This window comes from Crocuta crocuta, unplaced genomic scaffold (genome assembly GCF_008692635.1).
Source record: "Crocuta crocuta isolate KB4526 unplaced genomic scaffold, BGI_CrCroc_1.0 scaffold162, whole genome shotgun sequence".
Taxonomy (NCBI): domain Eukaryota; kingdom Metazoa; phylum Chordata; class Mammalia; order Carnivora; family Hyaenidae; genus Crocuta; species Crocuta crocuta.
The window spans coordinates 1,504,079-1,526,455 of NW_027529433.1; the positions used below are offsets into that span (position 1 = coordinate 1,504,079).

General features: G+C 36.3%; 1 protein-coding gene and 1 pseudogene across 4 annotated transcripts in view; both read right to left on the reverse strand.

Moving 5' to 3' along the window:
• ATG10 (autophagy related 10) overlaps nt 1-22,377 on the reverse strand; it is a 247,464-nt gene that overhangs the window by 127,289 nt on the left and 97,798 nt on the right. The window lies entirely within an intron of this gene.
• On the reverse strand, nt 16,927-17,422 carry LOC144228016 (transcription factor BTF3 pseudogene; annotated as a pseudogene).

A 22,377-nucleotide genomic window follows, 5' to 3' on the forward strand; every position in this document is an offset into this window, starting at 1 on the left:
GTCGGACACCAAATCAACTGAGCCACCCAGGCGTCCCTAGAGACTCTTTATTAAAGACAGAGGACAAACTGAGGGTTGATGGAGGGAGGAGGGTAGGGATGGGCTAGATGAGTCATTGGTATTAGGAAGGTACTTTTTATGATGAGCACTGGGTGTTATAAATGATGAATCACTGAATTCTAGTCCTGAAACCAATATTGCACTGTTTGTTAACTAACTAGAATTTAAATGAGACAATGAAAAAAAAAATAAATTTCCTAGATTGAACATCAAAAATTCAAACAATTCAATTAAAAAATGGGCAGAGAACCTGAATAGACATTTTTCCAAAGATGGCCAATAGACACATGAAAAGGTATTCAACATCACTAATCATCAGGGAAATCAAAACCACAATGAAATACCACCTTACACCTATCAGAATGGCTAAAATAAAAAAGACAGGAAACACAAGTGTTGGTGAGGATGTGGAGAAAAAAGGAACCCTTGTATATTATTGGTAGGAATGTAAACTGGTACCGACTCTGTGAAAACAGTATGGATGTTCCTCAAAAAATTAGATAATAAGGCAGATAATAAGGGAGAAAGTCTCTAATGGGCATTAACTTGACTTGTTAAATCTGTGATTTGGTATGAAATTGTGGACTCACTCATCAAAAACCTCTAGACTTATGCTTTTCAGTATAATAGCACTAGCTACCTGTGGTTACTTAAATCAACTAAAATTATGTAATATTAAAAATTCAGTTCTCAGTCATATTAGCCACATTTCAAGTGCTCAGTAGCCACATGTGGCTAGTGGCTACCATACTGAATGACCAAGGTATAGAATATTTCCCCCATTAGTGAGTGAACAGTCATAGAATATACATTTTATATCACTGCAGGAAATTCTGTTGGGTTATGCTGCACTAGTATCTAAAGAGAAGACATGCCTATGCACCAGTCAGACTTTCACTTCACAGATCATATCAAATAAGTCTCAATATAAACTGAATGCACAGGATTACTAAGGGCTCATTAGAGCCATCTAAGATCAATTAGACCATTTCTGGTCCAAGGGACTTAGATGTGACTTCTCAAAAAGACAGACCAGCACAAAACAACCTACAATTAGGCTATGTCTCGAAAGTTTACTTGTAATTGTCTTAAACTTTAAATTATTTTGTTCAGGTTCCCAGGCTACTCTTAAAATCTCAATTAACTCAAAACATTGTTGGGGAACCTAGGTGGCACAGACGGTTAAGTGTCTGATTCTTGATTTCTAGTCAGGTCATGATCTTGCAGTTCATTGGGATTGAGCCCCATGTGGGGCTTTGCACTGACAGCATGAAGCCTACTTGGAATTCTTTCTCTCTCCCTCTCTCTCTCCCTCTCTCTCTCTCTCTCTCTGCCCTTACCCCATTCCCTTGTGCACTCTCCTTCTCTCTCTCTCTCTCTCTCTCAAAATAAATAAATAAACTTTAAACAAATCATCTTATAATAATGAACAGTAGGAAAAAACTATTATTGATATTGTGGACTAGCCTGGAAACCTAATAATTATGTATGATGTAATTTCAGTAATAAAAGTGTTCTCCAAGGTAGAGAAAAGAGAGTGTCATTGGAAACATGTTATATTCCTCTCCTTTCTCCACTTCTTCCACAGTGAAAAAGTAGACACGAGGAAAGCAGAATGCTGAAAGGCATTTTATTTGGGAAAAGCCATCCCCAAATCCCCAGGCTGAGGTAAAATGGCTGGTCATATATATGTACATACATAGGATATATGTACATTACGTATTATACATAAAAATCACACCGTCTAACACAGGTAATCTCTTACAACTTACTTAAACTAAGGAATATAAAAGCTTTGCTTGATTTTTCCCTCCTACATCACAGTCCCAAAAGAAAATTTCATATAATGTAGGGCTGGTACAGGTCTTTCTGATCTTAACAAAGATAGAAATCATAGACTAAAAAGATTACTAGATTTTACTATAATTACTTTTTAAATTATCTATGCCAGGGGTGCCTCAGTGGCTCAGTCAGTTAAGCCTCCAACTTCAGCTCAGGTCATGATCTCACAGTTTGTGATTTTCAGCCCCGTGTCAGGCTCTGTGCTGACAGCTCAGAGCCTGGAGCCTGCTTCATAGTCTGTGTCTCCCTCTTTCTCCGCCCCTCCCCTGCTCACACTCTGTGTCTTTCTCCCAAAAATAAAGTAAACATTAAATTTTTTTTAATTACCTATGCCAAAAAAACATTGTAAACCAAGTTAAAATACAAAACCTAGGCAAAATTGTGACGTACACAACAAAGTGCTATCATCCTTAGCAAATAAAGGAATCTCAAGCCAGCCAGAAGTGAGTACCTTAGTAGCAAAATGAAGAACAAGAACAGGCAATTTATAAAGCAAGAAATACAAATGGCTAAAAAAACAGAAAAATTTTCTAACTTCACTGATAAGTCAAGAAATACAGTGCAAAACATAGAGATACTTTTTTTTCCTATTAAACATGCAAAAAGAAAAACAAGATTTTAATTGGTAATCTCTAGCATTCACTATAAGAGAGAGACTTGCTAGAGACAGCTGAACTATTGGCACCTCTAAGGTATGACCAGTCTTTCTCAGCCCCCTAAGAGAGTACAATACACTTGGAAGTAAGTCTCCACCCCAGTAAAAATGCAAAATGCATCCCATAAATGTAAAGTATCATTCTCGATAGTTATGGTGGAGAATTTGATTAAGGGAATGGGCATGAAAAACTGAAAAAAAAACTTTACTTTTTATGTAATATTACTTTATCTCTATTATATTTCACATTAAGGCATTTTAAAGCCTTTTTAGTCTGCTAGTCGGCATCTTCTCTGCAATGCTTCTTGGCACTGACTCATTAAGTATTCTTCATCTGATTCAAGGCAAAATATGCTTCTGATCAAATATGCACTCACATGCTCTTTGGCAAGCTACAAACCAAATTAGAAAAATCATAAATCTGGTGCTAAATGTTCTGGAGGGATGGTATATGCTATACCTTCCTTATCAGAAAAGCACACATATGGATTGCAATATGTCAACAAACCCCGTCTGTGACTTTTCTCACTCCTAATTTTAAAAATCATAGATCAATAAAATAAACTGTATTACTATATTTGGGTTAATAACTAACCCAACTCCTTACTTCTCAAACGGAAATCACTCAAAATTACTTTGAAAGACACTTGGAATGTACTTGAAATGTACATTTTAATAACTATATCTGCATAAAAGTTAAAAATAAATGCATTTGATATCCCAAGGCTGGTACCAATTTTAATATCACTAACCACTTATACATATGGTTCTCCAAAGAAAGTTTGCTGTTAAATAGCCTGTAAAATCATTCTATGAATATGCCCCTTCATTTAAAAGAACCTTCAGTTTCCCTATATACATCAATAAAATAACAAAAATGATCATCACTAACCTTTAAACATATATGCAAATGCAAATTTTCATGCCAGTTTTATCATTTGACATGAAAACCATTTTCAACATTTTTTTAATAATAAAGCATTAGTGTCCAACAAACCATGTACATAGTAAACAAAATTCTTTGCAATTCAAAAGGAATCAGGCAGGGTCTGAAAATACAATTCTGTAAATGATCATCTGGTAAAATGAACAAAGACTGACTTTTGCAAAATGAGACTTAGGTATACACTTATGCTAAAACAGAATAAATCTTTCAATTTAAGTAATAAAATGTATTAATCAAAATGCTACATATAAGACTAAGTATCAAAATTTACTTTAAAATATATAATAATCTACTATGATCATTAAAGTATCTATACAAAAGATTCTAAAACCTCACAAATAGGTTTCATAAAATAATGGTTAACATTAATTTCAGAAAACTCATTACACTTATTATTCAGTAAATATTCACTTCAGGACCTGTACACGCAACGTTCTGAGCTATGTACCATGAAGAGTAGAAAGATGTGTAAGACATCTTTCTGGGATTTGCCAAGGGGAAAACAATCTAACAGCAAGGATAAGACATTCCATCTTAGACCCATGGAATTTCACAGCTTGAGAGATGTTCAAGTTTATTTAATCCAATATAAGTAACTACTCATGAAAAATCTTGTGTTCCAAACAGGAAAATTTCTTTCTTATTTCTTAAAATTTCACTTTATGCCTACATAAAATGATCAGAAGCCTTCTCATCTCTCGAATTACTCTACTTGTAAAATACCCTACACACCCTTTACACGCTTACCTTTTGTGATGTTGATTTTTATCTTGAACAAAACACACATACGCATTCAGCAAATATCTGTCATCTATTATTTGTTGGGAATATTTTACCTGCTACAATTTTCCTTTAACATTATTCATATTTTGGTATTGGTTTTTCTTTTCTGTTTTTTTTCTCTTTTTGATGCAAAAAAAAATACTTAGAAAAATTACAGTGTCACCAGTGTTTTCATCTCCTAGTTATATGGGTTCATTAAAAAATTGTTACTAGTCAGTCCATTTGGGACTTTACTCTCAGGCATACTGTGAAATAAAGGTTCAATTTAATTCAGTTTTCACATGCTTATAACATTAACACTGAATAGAAGATAACAAAAATACTTTTAAAGGGAAAGAGAAAAGAGAAGAAAAGTAACAATGAGAATCATGCACAAAACCAAGAACAATTAAGCCAGCATCAGATTTCTCCGCAGCAACTTTCAACAACAGAGAACAAGTGACGAGTGTTTTCAGAGTTCTGAAGAAAAGAAATTATGTCTCAAGAGCAGTCTGCTTAACCAAAATGACTGCACAGGAAAAACACAACAAAAGGCATTCTCAAAATGAAACATCCACCACTGAGACCTTCATAAAGAATTCTACTTAAAAGGGCGGCACAGTTGGTTGAGTGTTCCAAGTCTTGATTTTGGCCCAGGTCATGATTTCACAGTTCATGGGTTTCAGCCGCATGTCAGGTTCTACAATGACAGTGCGGAGCCTGCTTGGGATTCTGTCTCCCTCTCTCTCTGTCTCTCTCTCTGTCTCTCTCTCTCTTTCAAAAATAAATAATTAAATTTTTTATATAATTTATTGTCAAGTTAGCTAACATACAGTGTATATAGTGTGCTCTTGGCTTCAGGAGTAGATTCCCATGATTCATCACTTACATACAGCACCCACTGCTCATCCCAAGTGCTCTCCTCAATACCTCTCACCCATTTTCTCCTCTCCCCATCTCCCCCCAACTCTCAGTTTGTTCTCTGTATTTAAGATTCTCTTATGGTTTGCCTTCTTCTCTGTTTCAAACTATTTTTTCCCCTTCCCTTCCCACATGATCTTCTGTTAAGTTTCTCAACGTCCACATATAAGTGAAAACATACAATATCTTTCTCTACAGACTTATTTCACTTAGCATAAAAGCCTTCAGTTCCATCCACATTGTTACAAATGGAAGATTTTATTCTTTCTCATTGCCAAGTATTATCCCATTGTATATATAAAGCACATCTTCTTTATCCATTCATCATTTGATGGGCATTTGGGCTCTTCCCATAATTTGGCTATTTTGGTATCACTGCTATAAACATTGGTGTACATGTGCCCCTATGAATCAAAACTCCTATATCCCTTGGGTAAATTTCTAGTAGTACTGTTGTGGGGTCATAGGGTAGTTCTATTTTTAATTTTCGGAGGAACCTCCGCCCTGTTTTCCAGAGTGGCTGCACGAGTTTGCATTCCTACCAATGGTAAAACAGGGTTCTCATTTCTCCAACATCTGTTGTTGCCTGAGTTGTTCATTTTAGCCACTCTGACCTGTGCGAAGTGATATCTCACTGTGGGTTTGATTTCTATTTCCTTGATGAGAGTAATGAGTATCTTTTCATGTATCTGTTGGCCATCTGTATGTCATCTTTGGAACAGTGTCTACTCATGTCTTCTGCCCATTTCTTCACTGGATTATTTGTTTTTTGGGTGTTGAGTTTGGTAAGTTCTTTATGGATTTTGGATACTAACCCTTTATCCAATATGTCATTTGCAAATATCTTCTCCCATTCTGTCAGTTGCCTTTTAGTTTTGTTGACTGTATCTTTGCTGTGCAGAAGCTTTTTATCTTGATGAGGTCTCAATAGTTCATTTTTGCTTCTATTTCTCTTGCCTTTGGAGATGTTGAGTAAGAAGTTGCTGCGGCTAAGGTCAAAGAGATTGTTGCCTGTTTTCTCCTCTAGGATTTTGATGGTCTCCTGTCTCATTATTGAGAGTTTTCATCAATTTTGAGTTTATTTTTGTGTATAGTAGAAGAAAGTGATCCAGTTTCATTCTTCTGCACATTGCTGTCCAGTTCTCCCAGCACCATTTTCTAAAGAGACTGTCTTTATTCCATTGGATACTCTTTCATGCTTTGTCAAAGATTAGTAGAGCATACACTTTCAGGTCCAATTCTGGGTTCTCTATTCTATTCCATTGGTCTATGTGTCTGTTTTTGTGCCAATACCATACTGTCTTGATGATTACAGCTTTGTAGTAGAGGCTACAGTCCAAGATAATTTGTTTTAATTTAATAGACTTTTTCTAATTAAAAAATTTTTAATAATTCCACTTAATCACAGAAACTAAAATAGAAATCAAATTTAAAATTCATGGGTTAAAACATCAAGGTAAAATAAATGATAGTGAGTACTGAATTCCAGTCAATTATATTCCAGTTAAATACAGAACTAGAATTAAACAAGTATAAGCCTTAATTACAAAATAGAATGTAAATATTATAAAGCTTAAATAAGTAAAAATACTGTATAACAAACAAAAATAGGGAGAGGACAGGAAGGTACAGTATATATGCACATCTTTCAAAACAGATTACATATAAAGTCTAAACAGAAATTACATCTTAAAATCATGACTCTAACCTCATGTATCCATAATCTCTTTACAGATATTCCAAAATATATACTACCTCTTATAGTGAAGTACATATTTGGAAGTTCAACAATTCTTTAAGTACTTTTAGTATCCTTTCCTTTTTATAAATTTAAGTGAAAATACATTTAATCCTTTTTATTTAAAGTAACAGACATAGTAGGATCAACAGATCAATGGGTTATCCTTTTTTTTAAGGTTTTTTATTTTTAAATCATGCCGATTCCCAACATGAAGCTTGAATTCAACAGATCAATGGGAAGGAAAGAAAGAAGGGAGGGATGAGGAAGCAGAGAGGGAAGGAAAGTATATTTCTGGCTATCTAATATATTATGGTGGCTACCTGAGGGGTGATTTCTGAATTTCTTCTTTGTATTTTAATTTTTTTTTTATTGGCTAGTAAGGCTTTATTTCCTCAGAAGCACATATATATGGAGAAATTCAAAATATATTAGCAAGAGCCCTATACAAGTAATTTGAACACTTGAGAATCACTCCTTGCTTTTATGCTGTTTTCTGCACAGTGTACTCCAATTCCTCCAGCTTATCTCCCAGAAAAATAGCCATTGTTGATATTTCTTTGTATCTTCCCAGTGTCTATATTAATTTATACAAAGAGATAGAGAAATAATAGAAGATCCCAAGTTCACTCTGTCTGAGAAGTACAGTCACGTTAGAACTACATGTTTCCATTGCTTCCTATTTGTAACTGAGTAGATGGGGGTATACAGAAAAAAATCAGATATAGAAGATATATGTAATATATAAAGACATACATAGGTATATACTAAAGATATCTATTTATATATAAAGTACAATTGTAGTTATGCAGGAGGAAGCTACTGGTTCAAGCTGTATTTTAATATTTTTATAATGAACTTACATCATTATACAAAGATAGTAGTGATTTTTCTCTCTGTTATAAAAAAATCAAATTAAAAATAGACAGAAAATAAAGATAAATAATCAAGGTTATAAGGGTATTAATAATCTGCTGGAAGCTATAGAATTGTGTTTGATCCACAAACAATAAACCTGGATATCAAGATTATAGTTCATACATTTGGAGCCAAGAACTTCTCAGATCTTTTAACTTCTCATATACAGAGCTGTGAGGTAGAAGTCCACTTTATGGGGTACCTGGGTGGCTCCATCAGTTAAGCCTTGGACTCTTGATTTGGGCTCAGGTCATGATCACAGGGTCTTGGGATCAAACCCTGCATGGGGCTCTGCACTGAACATGGAGTCTGCTTGGGATTCTCTCTCCCTCTCTCTCCCTCTCTCTCTGACCCTCCCTACCCTCAAAAAAAAAAAAAATTAAGCCTTTGTATTTTAGGACACAACTAAAGTTCTNTAGAGAAATAATAGAAGATCCCAAGTTCACTCTGTCTGAGAAGTACAGTTATGTTAGAACTACATGTTTCCATTGCTTCCTATTTGTAACTGAGTAGATGGGGGTATACAGAAAAAAATCAGATATAGAAGATATATGTAATATATAAAGACATACATAGGTATATACTAAAGATATCTATTTATATATAAAGTACAACTGTAGTTATGCAGGAGGAAGCTACTGGTTCAAGCTGTATTTTAATATTTTTATAATGAACTTACATCATTATACAAAGATAGTAGTGATTTTTCTCTCTGTTATAAAAAAATCAAATTAAAAATAGACAGAAAATAAAGATAAATAATCAAGGTTATAAGGGTATTAATAATCTGCTGGAAGCTATAGAATTGTGTTTGATCCACAAACAATAAACCTGGATATCAAGATTATAGTTCATACATTTGGAGCCAAGAACTTCTCAGATCTTTTAACTTCTCATATACAGAGCTGTGAGGTAGAAGTCCACTTTATGGGGTACCTGGGTGGCTCCATCAGTTAAGCCTTGGACTCTTGATTTGGGCTCAGGTCATGATCACAGGGTCTTGGGATCAAACCCTGCATGGGGCTCTGCACTGAACATGGAGTCTGCTTGGGATTCTCTCTCCCTCTCTCTCCCTCTCTCTCTGACCCTCCCTACCCTCAAAAAAAAAAAAAATTAAGCCTTTGTATTTTAGGACACAACTAAAGTTCTGTGCATATTTAGGAAGTCTGATCTCCTGAGTAAACAAATCCAATGACCTCTGCTCAGTCCCATCTTCAATTGTCCCCTGCAATGGTGGACTCTGCAAACAGGCCCTTCTTTATGTTCTGGACAGTGCCTTGCACACAGCAGCCATGCAAACACTGTTAAGTGAGGAATGGGGCATATTTCTGACTGCCTCATCTCTGTCAGTGTCTCTGCAGGCTTCTGCCCATGCTTCTTTCTCTCCTTGCCCGCCTACACAGAGGCATCCCCCGAGGGTGGTTCTCACTTTCCTCCTCTTCTCCGTTTAGTTTCCCTGAATTATCGCATCCACTCTTAAACTCTAGGTCTGACTCCTCTTCTGAGCTCCAATACTAAAATGGGAAGTTTGGGCTAGACCTCTCGACAAAGATGCCATCCAGCATCCTGAATTTGACATGCTGAGGTTGAATTACCTTTCACCCACCCGCCCCTCCCCACTGTCTATCTTTCATCCCATAGCCGACTGGCATCTCCCCTTACGTCTCAAACCAGGGCTGTAGCAACACAGTAGGCTTCCTGGTCACAGAGAATGAGAACCTGGCAGTTGTCTTCAAACCCTTCTTGTCCTGTGTTCACTCCTTTCATACTTCCATAATGTCTCTCACACACATTCCATCTTTCCTGCCCACAATGACATCATCTAGCAAAAGCAGTACCCTATGATGAAAACATTATGAGGTCTGGACTCAAAAGACCTGGTGTTTGAGTATAAGCTTTGCCCTGAATTTGCTTTGAGACCTTTTATACACTAACATATTTTTAGTACAAATCTTTAAACACAGGATAATTCTGAAAGACCACACACACACACATATATACACCATACATATATATACACACACACACACACACACACACATATTGGCCAATATATACATTCCTATATATCCTTAGGAACAGTAGTATTGTATATACTATATGTGTGTGAATATACACACGCACATACACATAGATGTCTACAGAAACACATGTGAACACACACAAATGTGTGGTATCTATACAAATACAAATGAAAGCCATTATTATCTAAGCTGCTATAATATCTCATGTGATCTTGCACAAAAAATGTTCAATTTTAATCTCTCAGTTCTCCAGGCAACCTTTTACCCTGAATGAAGTATTATTTTATTAATACATCATTTGCTTCCTTTTAATGGTCTGCAATTTGTCCTCCTCTGCCAAAAGAAAAAACCAAAACTCTTTATATAGATTTCAGTGTTCCTTTATCTGACCCCACCTTAGCTTTCTGGCCTGATCTCCCAGTACATCCTCTCTATCACCCATGTTCTATCAGGGCAAACACTATAATTTCCTTTCCCCAAATACACCCTGTGTTTATACTGTTCCTCCAGTCTAGAATTTCCATTTTAGGAAACCTCTCCTTCAAGGTCCAATTCAAACATCACCTTCTCAATAATACCTTCCCTGATCTTCATCAGGATAAGTGGCTCATATTTTTACCCTGTAAATAAAAGGATCTTTATAATTCTCTCTTCAACTAGGTGATAAATTCCTGAAGGACCGAGACTATGGCATATTCGCCTTTGACTCTGTTCCTTGTCAAGTCTAATACACAGTTTATTATGCATTTAATGAACGTGTGTAGAATGGAAATGCACAAATAACACTCCTTTAAGTCTTTTAATTTCAAAGAAGAATTAGAAGCATATAGAATATTAAAACTACACTATATAGTGAAAATGTATAATCAGTAAATGATTAGGTGTAGATATCTTTTTAATGAAAATGGTGAAAAATTAAAAATACATTATTAAAGCTTGAAGCTAAATAAAAATATTGTTTGGTGCTCCCTCTACTGGCTTTGCAGTAGCAAGCTAAGAATGTTAAACAATAACACTACAAAGAAGTAAACACACATTCAGTTTATCTTCTCCGAGTATATACCTCCTACAAATAACCAGAGTAGAAATTTTTAATTGAGTTCATTTGGAAATAACCCTATCTGTAAAAAAGTCGATCTAAGAAAATTGTTTAAAAAGAGACCAAACCGATCTTAGGATGTGAATGATAATAATTACTGCCAGAATTCCTGTTCATACCTTTGTTTTTTTAACTAAACCACCTACTTTATGTATAAACAATTTTTAAATTTAGCGGGAACTATTGAGAAACAAAGTAGGATGAGAGCTTTTGTTTCCTAATTAATCTATAGTTTTTTAAGAACCGATGAGGAACATAAAAGGTTAAATTCTCCCTGTGTTTCTAAACAGAGTTATTCTGAGTACCCTGAAGGCATTTAATTCCAAAACAGGAAGCCACATAGAGGAACACTTGGTTACACTAATGTTATGCAGATCTTTTGGAACATACTTTTCTAAACACTTGCTGAAAGAACCTTTTCTATACAGCACGCTATCACATGAAGTTGGAGAAGGGTCCCACGAATACTGTAGTGCACATACTGCTCAAATTGCCCTTTATTACTTCTCTATTTTCCTCTACTTTTCTTACTTTAAATAGTCTTCTGCTTGCTCATAGAAAGAGTGGTAAGAAAATCAGGATGGGGTCAAGGAATGTTTATTCACATACCACAGTTCGGCTGTTTTGGCATATACGTGCATAAGAGCTATGATATGGCTTATGGCAGTCAACTGTTTTAAAAAATGAATTAGAACTGATGTCCCAGAAAGATTAACCCGAAACCAGCATAGACATCTCTGCTAAAGACTAGGGTCTTTTCTAATAAATTTGTGTTTTCTCTGTTTTTAAGTGTACTATAAAATCTCTTTAATCTAAAACATGTTAAATGAGACCTCACTCTTGTCATTGAACAAAGAATAATAGTACACCATAGGTGAGGGACACACCGGTGGATTTATGTAATTGAGTGGCATTGATGCTGGAGCTACCTCTGTTATAATGCAAATCACTTAACATGGCAGGCTCCATTTCCCAACCTTTCAAGTAAGGGTTCACACTACTAGTGATCAGCAAGATACTACTTGCGATTCTGTAACTAAACAAATGAACTAGATTCTAGGTCCACTTAAAAATTTTTTTAATGTTTTATTTATTTCTAAGAGAGAGAGAGAGAGAGAGCATGAGCAGAGGAGAGTGAGAAAGAGGGAGATACAGAATCTGAAGCAGGCTCCAGGCTCTGAGCTAGCTGTCAGCACAGAGCCCGACGCAGGGCTCGAACCCAAGAACTGTGAGATCATGTCCTGAGCCGAAGTCAGACACTTAACCAACTGAGCCACACAGGTACCCCTAGGTCCACTTTAAGGTACAGGTATAAGGCAGGGGAAAAAAAAAGTGAGTGAATTTTTCATATGCCATTTGATTCACATACCATTTCAATGCCATCCATGTTTAAAAATAGCTCTTTTTCTTCATTTCTATCCTAGTTTATATTCAGTTATGTTTTAAAGAAAGTAAATGATCACTGAGCAATTATCTTCTGTGCTGGAAATTAAGGTTTCATGCACATTCTTGATTATCCATAAAAGTGAAATGCAGTAATATTAAAAGCAGCAATATTAAAAGTCTACTCAGAAGAAGCCAAATAGAAAAAAATAGTCAATATAGTCAATATATTTAGATCTGCTTATGGTTACTTTCAAAGAATTTATAAAAATATTTATTCCATTCATAACATTTAAGCAGTAAGAATTTCATTGAAATCAGCTATGAGAATGTCAAAATAGTATTTTTAAGCTATTCACAGAGCTTGGAAATTATTTTTCCTTAAGAAATCTCCATGTGAGTTTCCTGAGGAACATTAGGAGGAACTTGACGGAGGAACAAGGGGGAGAAGAAGGGCAGAAATGGGGGAAAGGGAGAGAAGCAAACGATGAGAGACTCTTGAATGCTGACAAAAACTGAGGACTGATGGATGTGGGGGGAGGGGGGGATGGGCATGGAGGAGGACACTTGTGGGGATGAGCACTGAGTGTTATGTGGAAACTAATTTGACAATAAACTATTAAAAAAAAAAAAGAAATCTCCATGTGAACAAGAACAAGGGTTTTAGCCATTACAGTATACTACTGACAGCATTCTTGTGCTGGGATACACAACGTTTACCCCCACCCTCACTAGGACTGCAGAGATGATAGACTGGTTGGTAAGTGGGTGCTTCCATGTTAGGGCCTCAGGACCACAGCAGCCAGGCCGAAAGGAGGAAGCAGAAGGTCAGAGCACAGAGGATATTCCCAGGCTCACTGTGACTCTGTCATCCAATGCATGGCAAGCTCTAAAATGCTGAGCTGCTGTCTTCTGAGCAGGGCTGTCAAATCATTAGATTTGTTTTTGGAAATTCAGCTCATGAATACGTCCTCTAATGTTCAGAGGGCATCCCCGCTGAAATGTACAATTACATATATGACTGTAGCAAAGAAACCCTTATATCCCAAAAGATTTAACAGCAATTCATCATATGGTGATTCATTTCACTTTAAATTATTGAATGTTCTATTCAGAAATGATACAACAAGGTTTCAGAGCTGTAAATTAGCTGGCAGTTAGACAATATCTTCAAAAGCATTCTGAAGTGTGGAAGAAAAATAATCAGAATATGTGATTCATTTTCATTTAACATAATACATATCCAATGTTGAATGAACACTGAAAACATATGATGTGGTTTGTTGTAAAATGAAAACAGTAATATCCAGTAAAAGTTACACTTCTTTCATTCCTTATGGTAATCCATTTATCCTATTAGCCAATAGCAGTGCAGTAAACTACTGAACACCTTGTGAATATTTCCATAGAGAAAATTTCGTTTCTGAATGAAATTACTGGCATTTTCTGTAGAGAAAATGTCAAGGAAGCCCATTTATCAGGCTCCAGCTGTGTTGATGTCATTATGCGCAAGTGTGTGACATCAAACACTGATATTATAAAGGGTTCATTACAATAACTCAGTCCTTTCTAGACTCCATGACGCAGTATGAACTGATAACGATCAACTCCTGTTATGTCACATTTATTTCAAAACACCAACATCAATAAATACTAGATATTCTGAAATAAAAACACATATAAACAAATATAACTTTATATTCTAAATGTTCTTCCTATGGAAAATAATAATAACAAAAGATTTTATTGATAATGATTCACTATAATTTCACATAGAACTTCAGTGATAAAACCCATTCTCTATCCCGTTTAAGACCAGCATGTCTCTAGAGTTATACTTCCTTTGACTCTTGCTTAAAAGTTAATTTAAGAGCGGCGCCTGGGTGGCTCACTTGGTTAAGTGTCTGACTTCAGCTCAGGTCATGATCTCACAGTTCATGAGTTCAAGTCTCACATTGGGCTCTATGCTGAGAGGTCAGAGCCTGGAACCTGCTTCAGATTCTGTGTCTCCCTCTCTCTCTCTGTTCCTCCTCTGCTTGCACTCTATTACTCTCTCAAAATATAAATAAACCTTAAAAAAAATTTTACAGTGAAGAAAATAGTGATATTTAAGAAAAAACTATTAGTTTTGTTTTAGGTAGGCTCCAAGCCCAATGTGGGGCTTGAACTCATGACCCTAGGATCAAGAGTTGGATGCTCTACCAACTGAGCCACCCAGTACCCCAAAAACTGTTAGTTTAAAATTGTAACTCTATTCTATCTATTGCCTTTGGCTACTCTCGATATGGCAGCCAAAACTAAAACAGTAAGTGGTCAATTTACATCATGATTTAGTTTGACCGCAAAATTAAATGGTAAATCAGTTTCCTGAATATTATACAGAAAAACAGATTACTTGTATTTAATTTTTTTAAAGGTTTATTTATTTTTGAGAGAGAGAGAGACAGAGCATGAGGGGGTAGAGAGAAAGGGAGACACAGAATCTGAAGCAGGCTCCAGGCTCTGTGCTGTCACACAAGAGCTTGATGCAGGGTTCAAACTCACAGACCACGAGATCATGACCTGAGCTGAAGTTGGACGCTCAACCAACTGGGCCACCCAGGCACCCCTAATTTTTTATGCTGATATTTTGTAAATCTATCAAAGACTGATCTGAAACCAATGGAAAATATTTTAGTATTATGTGAAACCATGCTGTTGAGCAAAATAAGAAAGATACAAAAGAATATGTAGTATGTGGTATTTATATATGGTTAAAAAAAAGAGTCAAGGCTGCTTGGATGGCTCGGTCAGTGGAGCATGTGGCTCTTGATCTCAGAGTTATAAGTTTAGGCCCCATGTTGGGTTAGAGACTCGTAAAAATAAAATCTTAGGAAAACAAACAAAAGAGGCAAAATGAGTCTAAGTGTAGAAGTCAGATTAGTGTAATCATTAGACAGCAAGTAGTGACTGAAAGTGTCCTGTGTTCTGTTTCTTTATCTGGGTATTGAATACATGGGTGTGATCACTTTGTGATGAACACTCATTGAGCTTTAAACAAAACAAATCAAAACCTGAGGGTAGAAATAATTGGAGAGTCAGTGAAGCCCACCCCAGGCATACATACATGTATACAGTGTAAGTTAGTATGGATTTCTAAAAGAAAGGTGAGTCTTTATCAGGAGGGAAGCAGGACAAGGGAGGCAAGCTGAGGAATGGACCTATTAACAAACAGCAGATATGTGGTAGAAAAAGAAAAAGAAAGGGGCAGGCACATCTATGTTAAGACTCAATCCCAATCCCCTAAACACAGCATGAGATAGAGAAACAGAGGTCGATGGAAGAAGGGCTGGAACTATGGACTCAATGGGTCCCTGTTATATTAGGACCTCATTTTAGAATGCAAAGGGAATCATACTCGTTGATCTCTATGTACCAGACACTGTGCTAAAAGCTTCAAAAGAAATTATGTTACCATTTACTAGACCAAGGATACAGAAAGAGCTCAGAAGATGTTTATTGAATTTAATTGCCATAATTCTTACATAATAGATATTATTATCCTTGTCTGCAGATAAAGAACTTGAGGTCTGATGAGTTATTTGTTCAAGGTTTTAGAAAAAGCAAGGGGTAGAAAAGCTCTGTCTTTTTTTCTTGGCGAGGAGTTGGGAAGAAAGAAGGAAAGAGACAAAAGTAATCAATCCTACCATTTTAATTTAATCTTTCTCCCTTTAAAATAAGTCATGATCTTTAGAAGTCATGGCTCAAGTCAGTTCAACACAGTGCCTATCATATGAGTTAAGGATTTCATGTGAGGATCAAATTAGGATACCTCAAATAAAAAGTTTCACACTGGGTGTGAGATAAGGCGTAGAAGCCAAGAAAGAGGAAGACCAAACAGCTGGGATTCAGCAGTTGCTTCCCTGCAGCAGAGCTGAGCTGTACACTGTCTAACGCATATCAGGAAAGGGCATCAGTTACACACTGCGGGGAAGGACGGTCTACCTAAGAGCTCCCCATAACCCTGTCTTTTAATGCCTTGCACCATACAAACTCCAAGTAGAAGCAAAGTGCTTTCCAAAATTATTCACTGTAACTAAAATGGATAGATAGAGATATAGAGACATATAAATAATCAAAACCATGCCTTGAAAATGTGTATAGATAGGCGAAGTGTGGTCAGTGATTTTATATTCTGGAAAATTCATTCAAGTCTCTAAAAGAACACAATCTAACAATGCCTACCATAGTATTGTTAATAATATTTGATTTATCTTGAAAACAAAGTTTCTTTCTTTTTCTCTTTGTTTTTTCTTTTCTTTTCTTTCTTTCTTTCTTTCTTTCTTTCTTTCTTGTCAGAGAACTTTATTAACCTCGTTTCAAACTTTATTCCCAGTCTTGTTCAGCTTCACTAGCTGCAAAGAATAAATTGTGTATAAGCAAAGACTGAAAAGAGCTGCACTGTCCGAGGGGCTTGGGCTTGAAAATATTCGAGATCTAGAGTTTACCAGATCCTTTTTTAAAAAAAGCTGTCATAATACAAAATAGCAGCCCCTAGTAACTCCTTCAAGTTTTATCTTCTTTAGAAGTTGACTCTAATCAGTTTGCTTCATTCTTGGAAGCTTCATCTCAGTTCTCCACAAGATCTGGAAGGTCATCATCACCATCTTCCTCTCCGGTAGCAAGTGGTGCCTTTCCATCCACAGACTGTGGGCAGAGCCTCAGCCAGTCTTCTTAAACTAGTCAGACCGTCTGCCAGGCTGGTTTAAGAGACTGGGTAGCATTTCTGTCAGCTGCTTTGTCTCAGCATGGACTGTGATGGTCAGTGTTCAGAGCCAGGGATGCCTGAACGTTAGGGTTCTTAAAGTGGACCCCTGTGTCTTGGTTTGTGAACACACTCACTTCTTCAATACCAGAGATAGTGTTTACCTCCAACTTCTGTAAGGAGAACCGAATTTTTTTTTTTTTCAAATCATCTGCTATAACCATTCTGTGAACCACGTTCTTCTTTCAAGTGAGCAGTTCCTTTCCCACCAAGGCGCACTTGTGCTTGCAGTTTGGCCAGTTTCGCCTGGTTCATAATAGCTTCTTTCATCTTGATGGAGCAGAAGTGGAACCATGCTTGGGGGACGTTTGCACTCGGGGATCGGGGGGCAGGAGTCTCAGGCGGACCAGCTGAGATTAGGTGCACACACAGGGGGACAAAAGAGGAGAGGAGACCCAGCGTTTCTTTTTTATATGACATTTTTCTAATTTGGCAACCAATAGATTTTCTCCTTCTGTTTCTAACAGAGTAGGCATCCAGTAACTATGGTGTCTAACTTTTCAGTATTATCTGTGTCAGCAAGAATGAGCACAGGCCGAGGTGCAGTAGTAGAGCGTTTTCAGTCTACCTACCACAGTCTTATGGTGCAGACAGGATAGTATAGTTTAAAATTACAAAACTCATAATAACATAACTCACTTTATTATGTTCGATCTCTTACTTATAGAATTGTTAATATAGGTCCAAAATACCTACCACATTAATATCTTAATAATTTCTAAAGAAATTCACATAATCCAAATACCAAAGGAAAATAAAAATCTACTACAAAATGACTGATGCTATACATTTCATGTGTCACAAATCTTGAAACATATCTGTCCTATAGCTATATTGAATGAAATCTGGTTTAATCAATTGGATTAATACTTCCTGTAGCAAATGAATCAATAAGAAAATTCATAAGGCATAAAGCTTCAAGTCTCAGATTGCTAAGTGTGTGGAGTCACATGTCCACAGAATACTATTTCACTAGTATTTCTTCCGTTAAAGAAAATGCTGGCTCCTGAAAAACATGAACACAAGACTTGTGTAGCATTTACTTTAAGGAATATTTGTCATTATTGAGATGTAGTAAGTAAAAATCTAATTTTATCAAAATCTCTTATAAGAAAAGCTAATCAGGGGCACCTGGGTGGCTTAGTCGGTTAAGCGTCCGACTTTCGCTTAGGTCATGATCTCGCGGTTTGTGGGTTCGAGCCCCGCGTTGGGCTCTGTGCTGACTGCCAGCTCAGAGCCTGGAGCCTATTTCAGAGTCTGTGTCTCCTCTCTCTCTGACCCTCCCCTGCTCATGCTGTCTCTCTCTCTCTCTCCTAGAAATAAATAAAAACATTAAAAAAAAAAAAAGAAAAGCTAATCAGTCTAAAACTCAGTATGACCTATGCACACATGTATTGAAATATGAAATAATCTTAGTACATCACATCAGAAGGAACTGTACCTATCATGTCTCCTTCTAAAACATCCCTGATAGGCAATTTTCTAGTTGCTTTAGGAAGTTCAGCAAGAGTTACATCGATATCTTTAAAAAAAACTCATTCAATTTGGGGCACATAAAATTCTTAGGAAATTCTTCTCTTTATTTAGTAAAATTTGTCCTTTTTAAGCATCTACCTACTGCTTTTATTATGCCTCCATGGCAGCCAGATGTGGCCATAAGACTAAGTTGTGGCCAAAAAAATGTCAGTGGAAATGTCTGTGCAAATTCTGAGAAGGTTTCCTCAAAGGGAGAAGGTGTGTCTCTCCCCCATACCACGCTCTCCTCTTCTTGTTACCTGGAACAGGCATGTAACTTCAGGAGTTCCAGTGACTTACCATGAGGTGATCTTGCAGACGGAAATATTCATTCAGTGAGGATATCAGAGTCATAGTCCGCAATGACTTTGTGGAGCTGTTTCTCTAGCCCTGGACTATCCATCCCCAGACTTCATTTACACAAGAGAATAACCCTATGAGTATGCCTGTAACCCAGAACTTAGCTAGGAACTAATTCCTACCTCACACACTGAGTCTGCAGATATGTTTTCAATATTTGAAGAGCAACATCACGTTCTACCTACATCTTCCCTATTTTAAACTTAAACACTTTCAGCTTCTTCATCATCTAGGTTACCCTCTTCTATATAAGTAGCTTTTCAGACTCATTCTTAAAAGTTTCAGAATAGAACTCAACACATCCACCAGATGTGAGTTGACAGTAGAAAACAGAGGGATTATTAACAGAGAAAACAATGAGTAGGAAACAGAGAGATTATTAACTTTCTTTGTTGTCTTTACAAGACAGCCTTGTGAATTAGTTTCTTCAGCAGTCCTCAAGACTAAAGATTCATATCGTGGCTCTAGTAGCCAAAAAAGATCTAGTTTTTATTTTGTTTTGTTTTCCACAGCAAGTACCCTTAAACCACACTTTCCCTATTTTGTACATGTTTAGTAATTTGTTTTTTCTCTTTAAGTGTAAAACTTCAGACTCTTCCTTATTAAATTTCTTCTTATAGTCCATTACTCCATGCAATGCAAACAAACCTTGAACCCCAACTTTGGAATTCCACCTAATTAACTATCCTTCGCAGCTTCTATCTTCTGCTCACTTAGTTAGCAAGAGTTCTATGTCCCCACCAAGTGCTTGGCAAGGACTTGACATGATCAAGGCAAAAGTAAGAGCCCTTCAATGATCCCCTAAAGACTTCTCTGCCAGTGGACAAGTGGCACATGATCAACACAATGTTGGTACAACCAGCTCTGAGTCCCCAAGATCCGTTCCTTCTTTCAAGAACTCAGGCTCAAAGACAGGGCCATAGGAGGCCACAAGTGCACTCAGGAAGCCTGGAACCTGACCACCACCTGTAGAAAGAGACTGGCAGCATGGGCTGTCTCACTGTGTTGGCAGGTAAGTGTCAAGAAGGAGAAGCAGTAAAAACTGTAACACTCATTTTTATAACAAATAAAAGGAAGTCTCTTCCTTTAAAAGGAAAAAAGTTTTCTCCTTAAAAAGAAAAAAATCTACGAGCATATTGAGTGTAGGGTGGGGACTTGACTAGTGATTGATTGACAAAGCAGTGTAAATTCCATAACTATCCCATTTGCATAGATATTGATTGCAGTGGGCTTCAAAAGACTGATTATGCGGCTTCTTAGATTTGAAATGAGTGTCTTATACCTTAGCCCTACAGAAAAACCAAGAAGCAAACATGAAAAAACTTAAATATGCACATGTGAAAATGTATTTAAGATTAATGATAATTTATTAAGTGCAATACTGTGCTAAATTAACATATGCAGAGTAAGACTGACTTGTGCTGATAGAATTATCTTGTTTATGATTACTGTTATTCACTTTAAAAGAGCTACACACTACTTTCTGAACAAGAGGCATAGTCCAACATACACAATGCAAAACATTAGATATTTACTACATTTTTGCTAATCATTAATTTGATGTGGTTTTCAGTCATTTTAAATTAAAGGCTTCTATATCTAGAAATGTCATTCCACTTATAGAAAAAGAATATACAGAAATAATATTTAAATATATACTAATTATTTCTGATTAAGAAACATACATAGTAAGCTATAATACTCTATCAATTAATAATTATACCTCTATCCCTTAAATACATTTCATCTTAACTGAAACTACTCAATATATACAAGCAATCACTGTTTTTAAAGTAATTAAATATTGGTAGCAATTAAAATACTTTTTAAATTTATTACACTACCATGAAATAGAGGACAAGCTGTATCTACTCTTTCTTTGGGAAACTATACTCTTTTTTTTTTTTTTCCAATTAAATAACATACTGCGGTTTGGCTGACAAATTATTTAGGTTTTTCTTGTTTTTTTGGTGTTTTTCCAAAGAGTGATCTAAGAAAATATAAATCTAGGTAGGTTGCAGTTTGAACCACTCCTCAGATAGCTTTTTATTTTCCTTTTGTTGAGGGAAAGAAGACCTACGAATTAGTATGGTGTTGTCTAGTTTTTGGTCATGGTTCAGGCCAGTTCAAGTCCCTACTTAAATCTAAATTAAATTAAATTCAAAATGTAATGCTGCTTTATTGCTCTTATAGATTCATTTTTCTGTTTTACTTCAATGCTGTCAACAAGTCTATGTTTTGTGGGTGAGCTGAACAAAGTTCCATGCAATTTGGTCAGACTGGCTTATTGGGTACCATTTAAAAGAGAACTATCTATTCATTACTTGTTAACTCATATTGTTCTTGTTGCTGACTAGGACTATTTCAATAAATCTCATTCAATTCTTAAAAGACCTGAAAATTTTTCATTGGCCCATTAGCTAGTTAACTGCTTTGTCTTTAGGTAACCAAGTATGGAAGTCTAGAAACAATGATCCCTTGATCTGCACAATGTTAAAACTAACATTAGCAAATAATTAAAAAGAAAAGACTGAGCTCAATAAAAATGAGTTCACTATTATCATATATGCTATTTCTTTAGATATTAAAATACTAAACCTAAAGAGAAGCGAAATGTTTCATTCTTCTGTCTCAAAACTAATTAATCTAAACCAGAAGTATTCGATGCCTTTACCTGATGAAGTTTTGGGATGATAAGAAGTTCATGGAGTCCAGAGCTGATGCCCAAGAAAGAATTCTTGAAGATGCCTTTGGTGCAAAAAGGTGATTTTATTAAAGCACAGGGACAGGACCCATGGCCAGGAAGAGGGGCACTCATTATATATATAATGCCTATGTGTGTGTGTGTATATATATATATATATGGGCTGGGAGGGGGTCAGGGATAGAATCACGTCTCTAAGGAATTTTGGAAGCAAGGTTTCCAGAACCTTGAGGGGCTAACCATTGCTAGGGAAATGCCATTTATTATCATTTAATAAAACGTCGGTCATGAGACCCTTTAGATGTATATAAGGGGGCCATAAACTTGGAGTATGATTGCAGCATATACTTTGGGGCAGTTGAGATGGACGAAGTGGACTTACAGGATCCTTGAGGTTGGGATAAAGTTAAGCTAAGGTTCTCTTTTGCCCCTGGCAAAGTGTCATCATCGAGGCAGTGGAGCTCCCAGAGGGAGGTCACTCTGCCAGTTTCAAGGACTTACCAGTGGCCTTGTAGGCAGTAAAGGAATTTAATTTTTCATTTGTCTTTGTTTCCTCCATCACCACGGAAAACACTTAAACCCCTTTCCTTTGTTCTTGGGTAGCCAGGACTGTCTGAGGAATATCACACATGTTCCACCTGGGGTT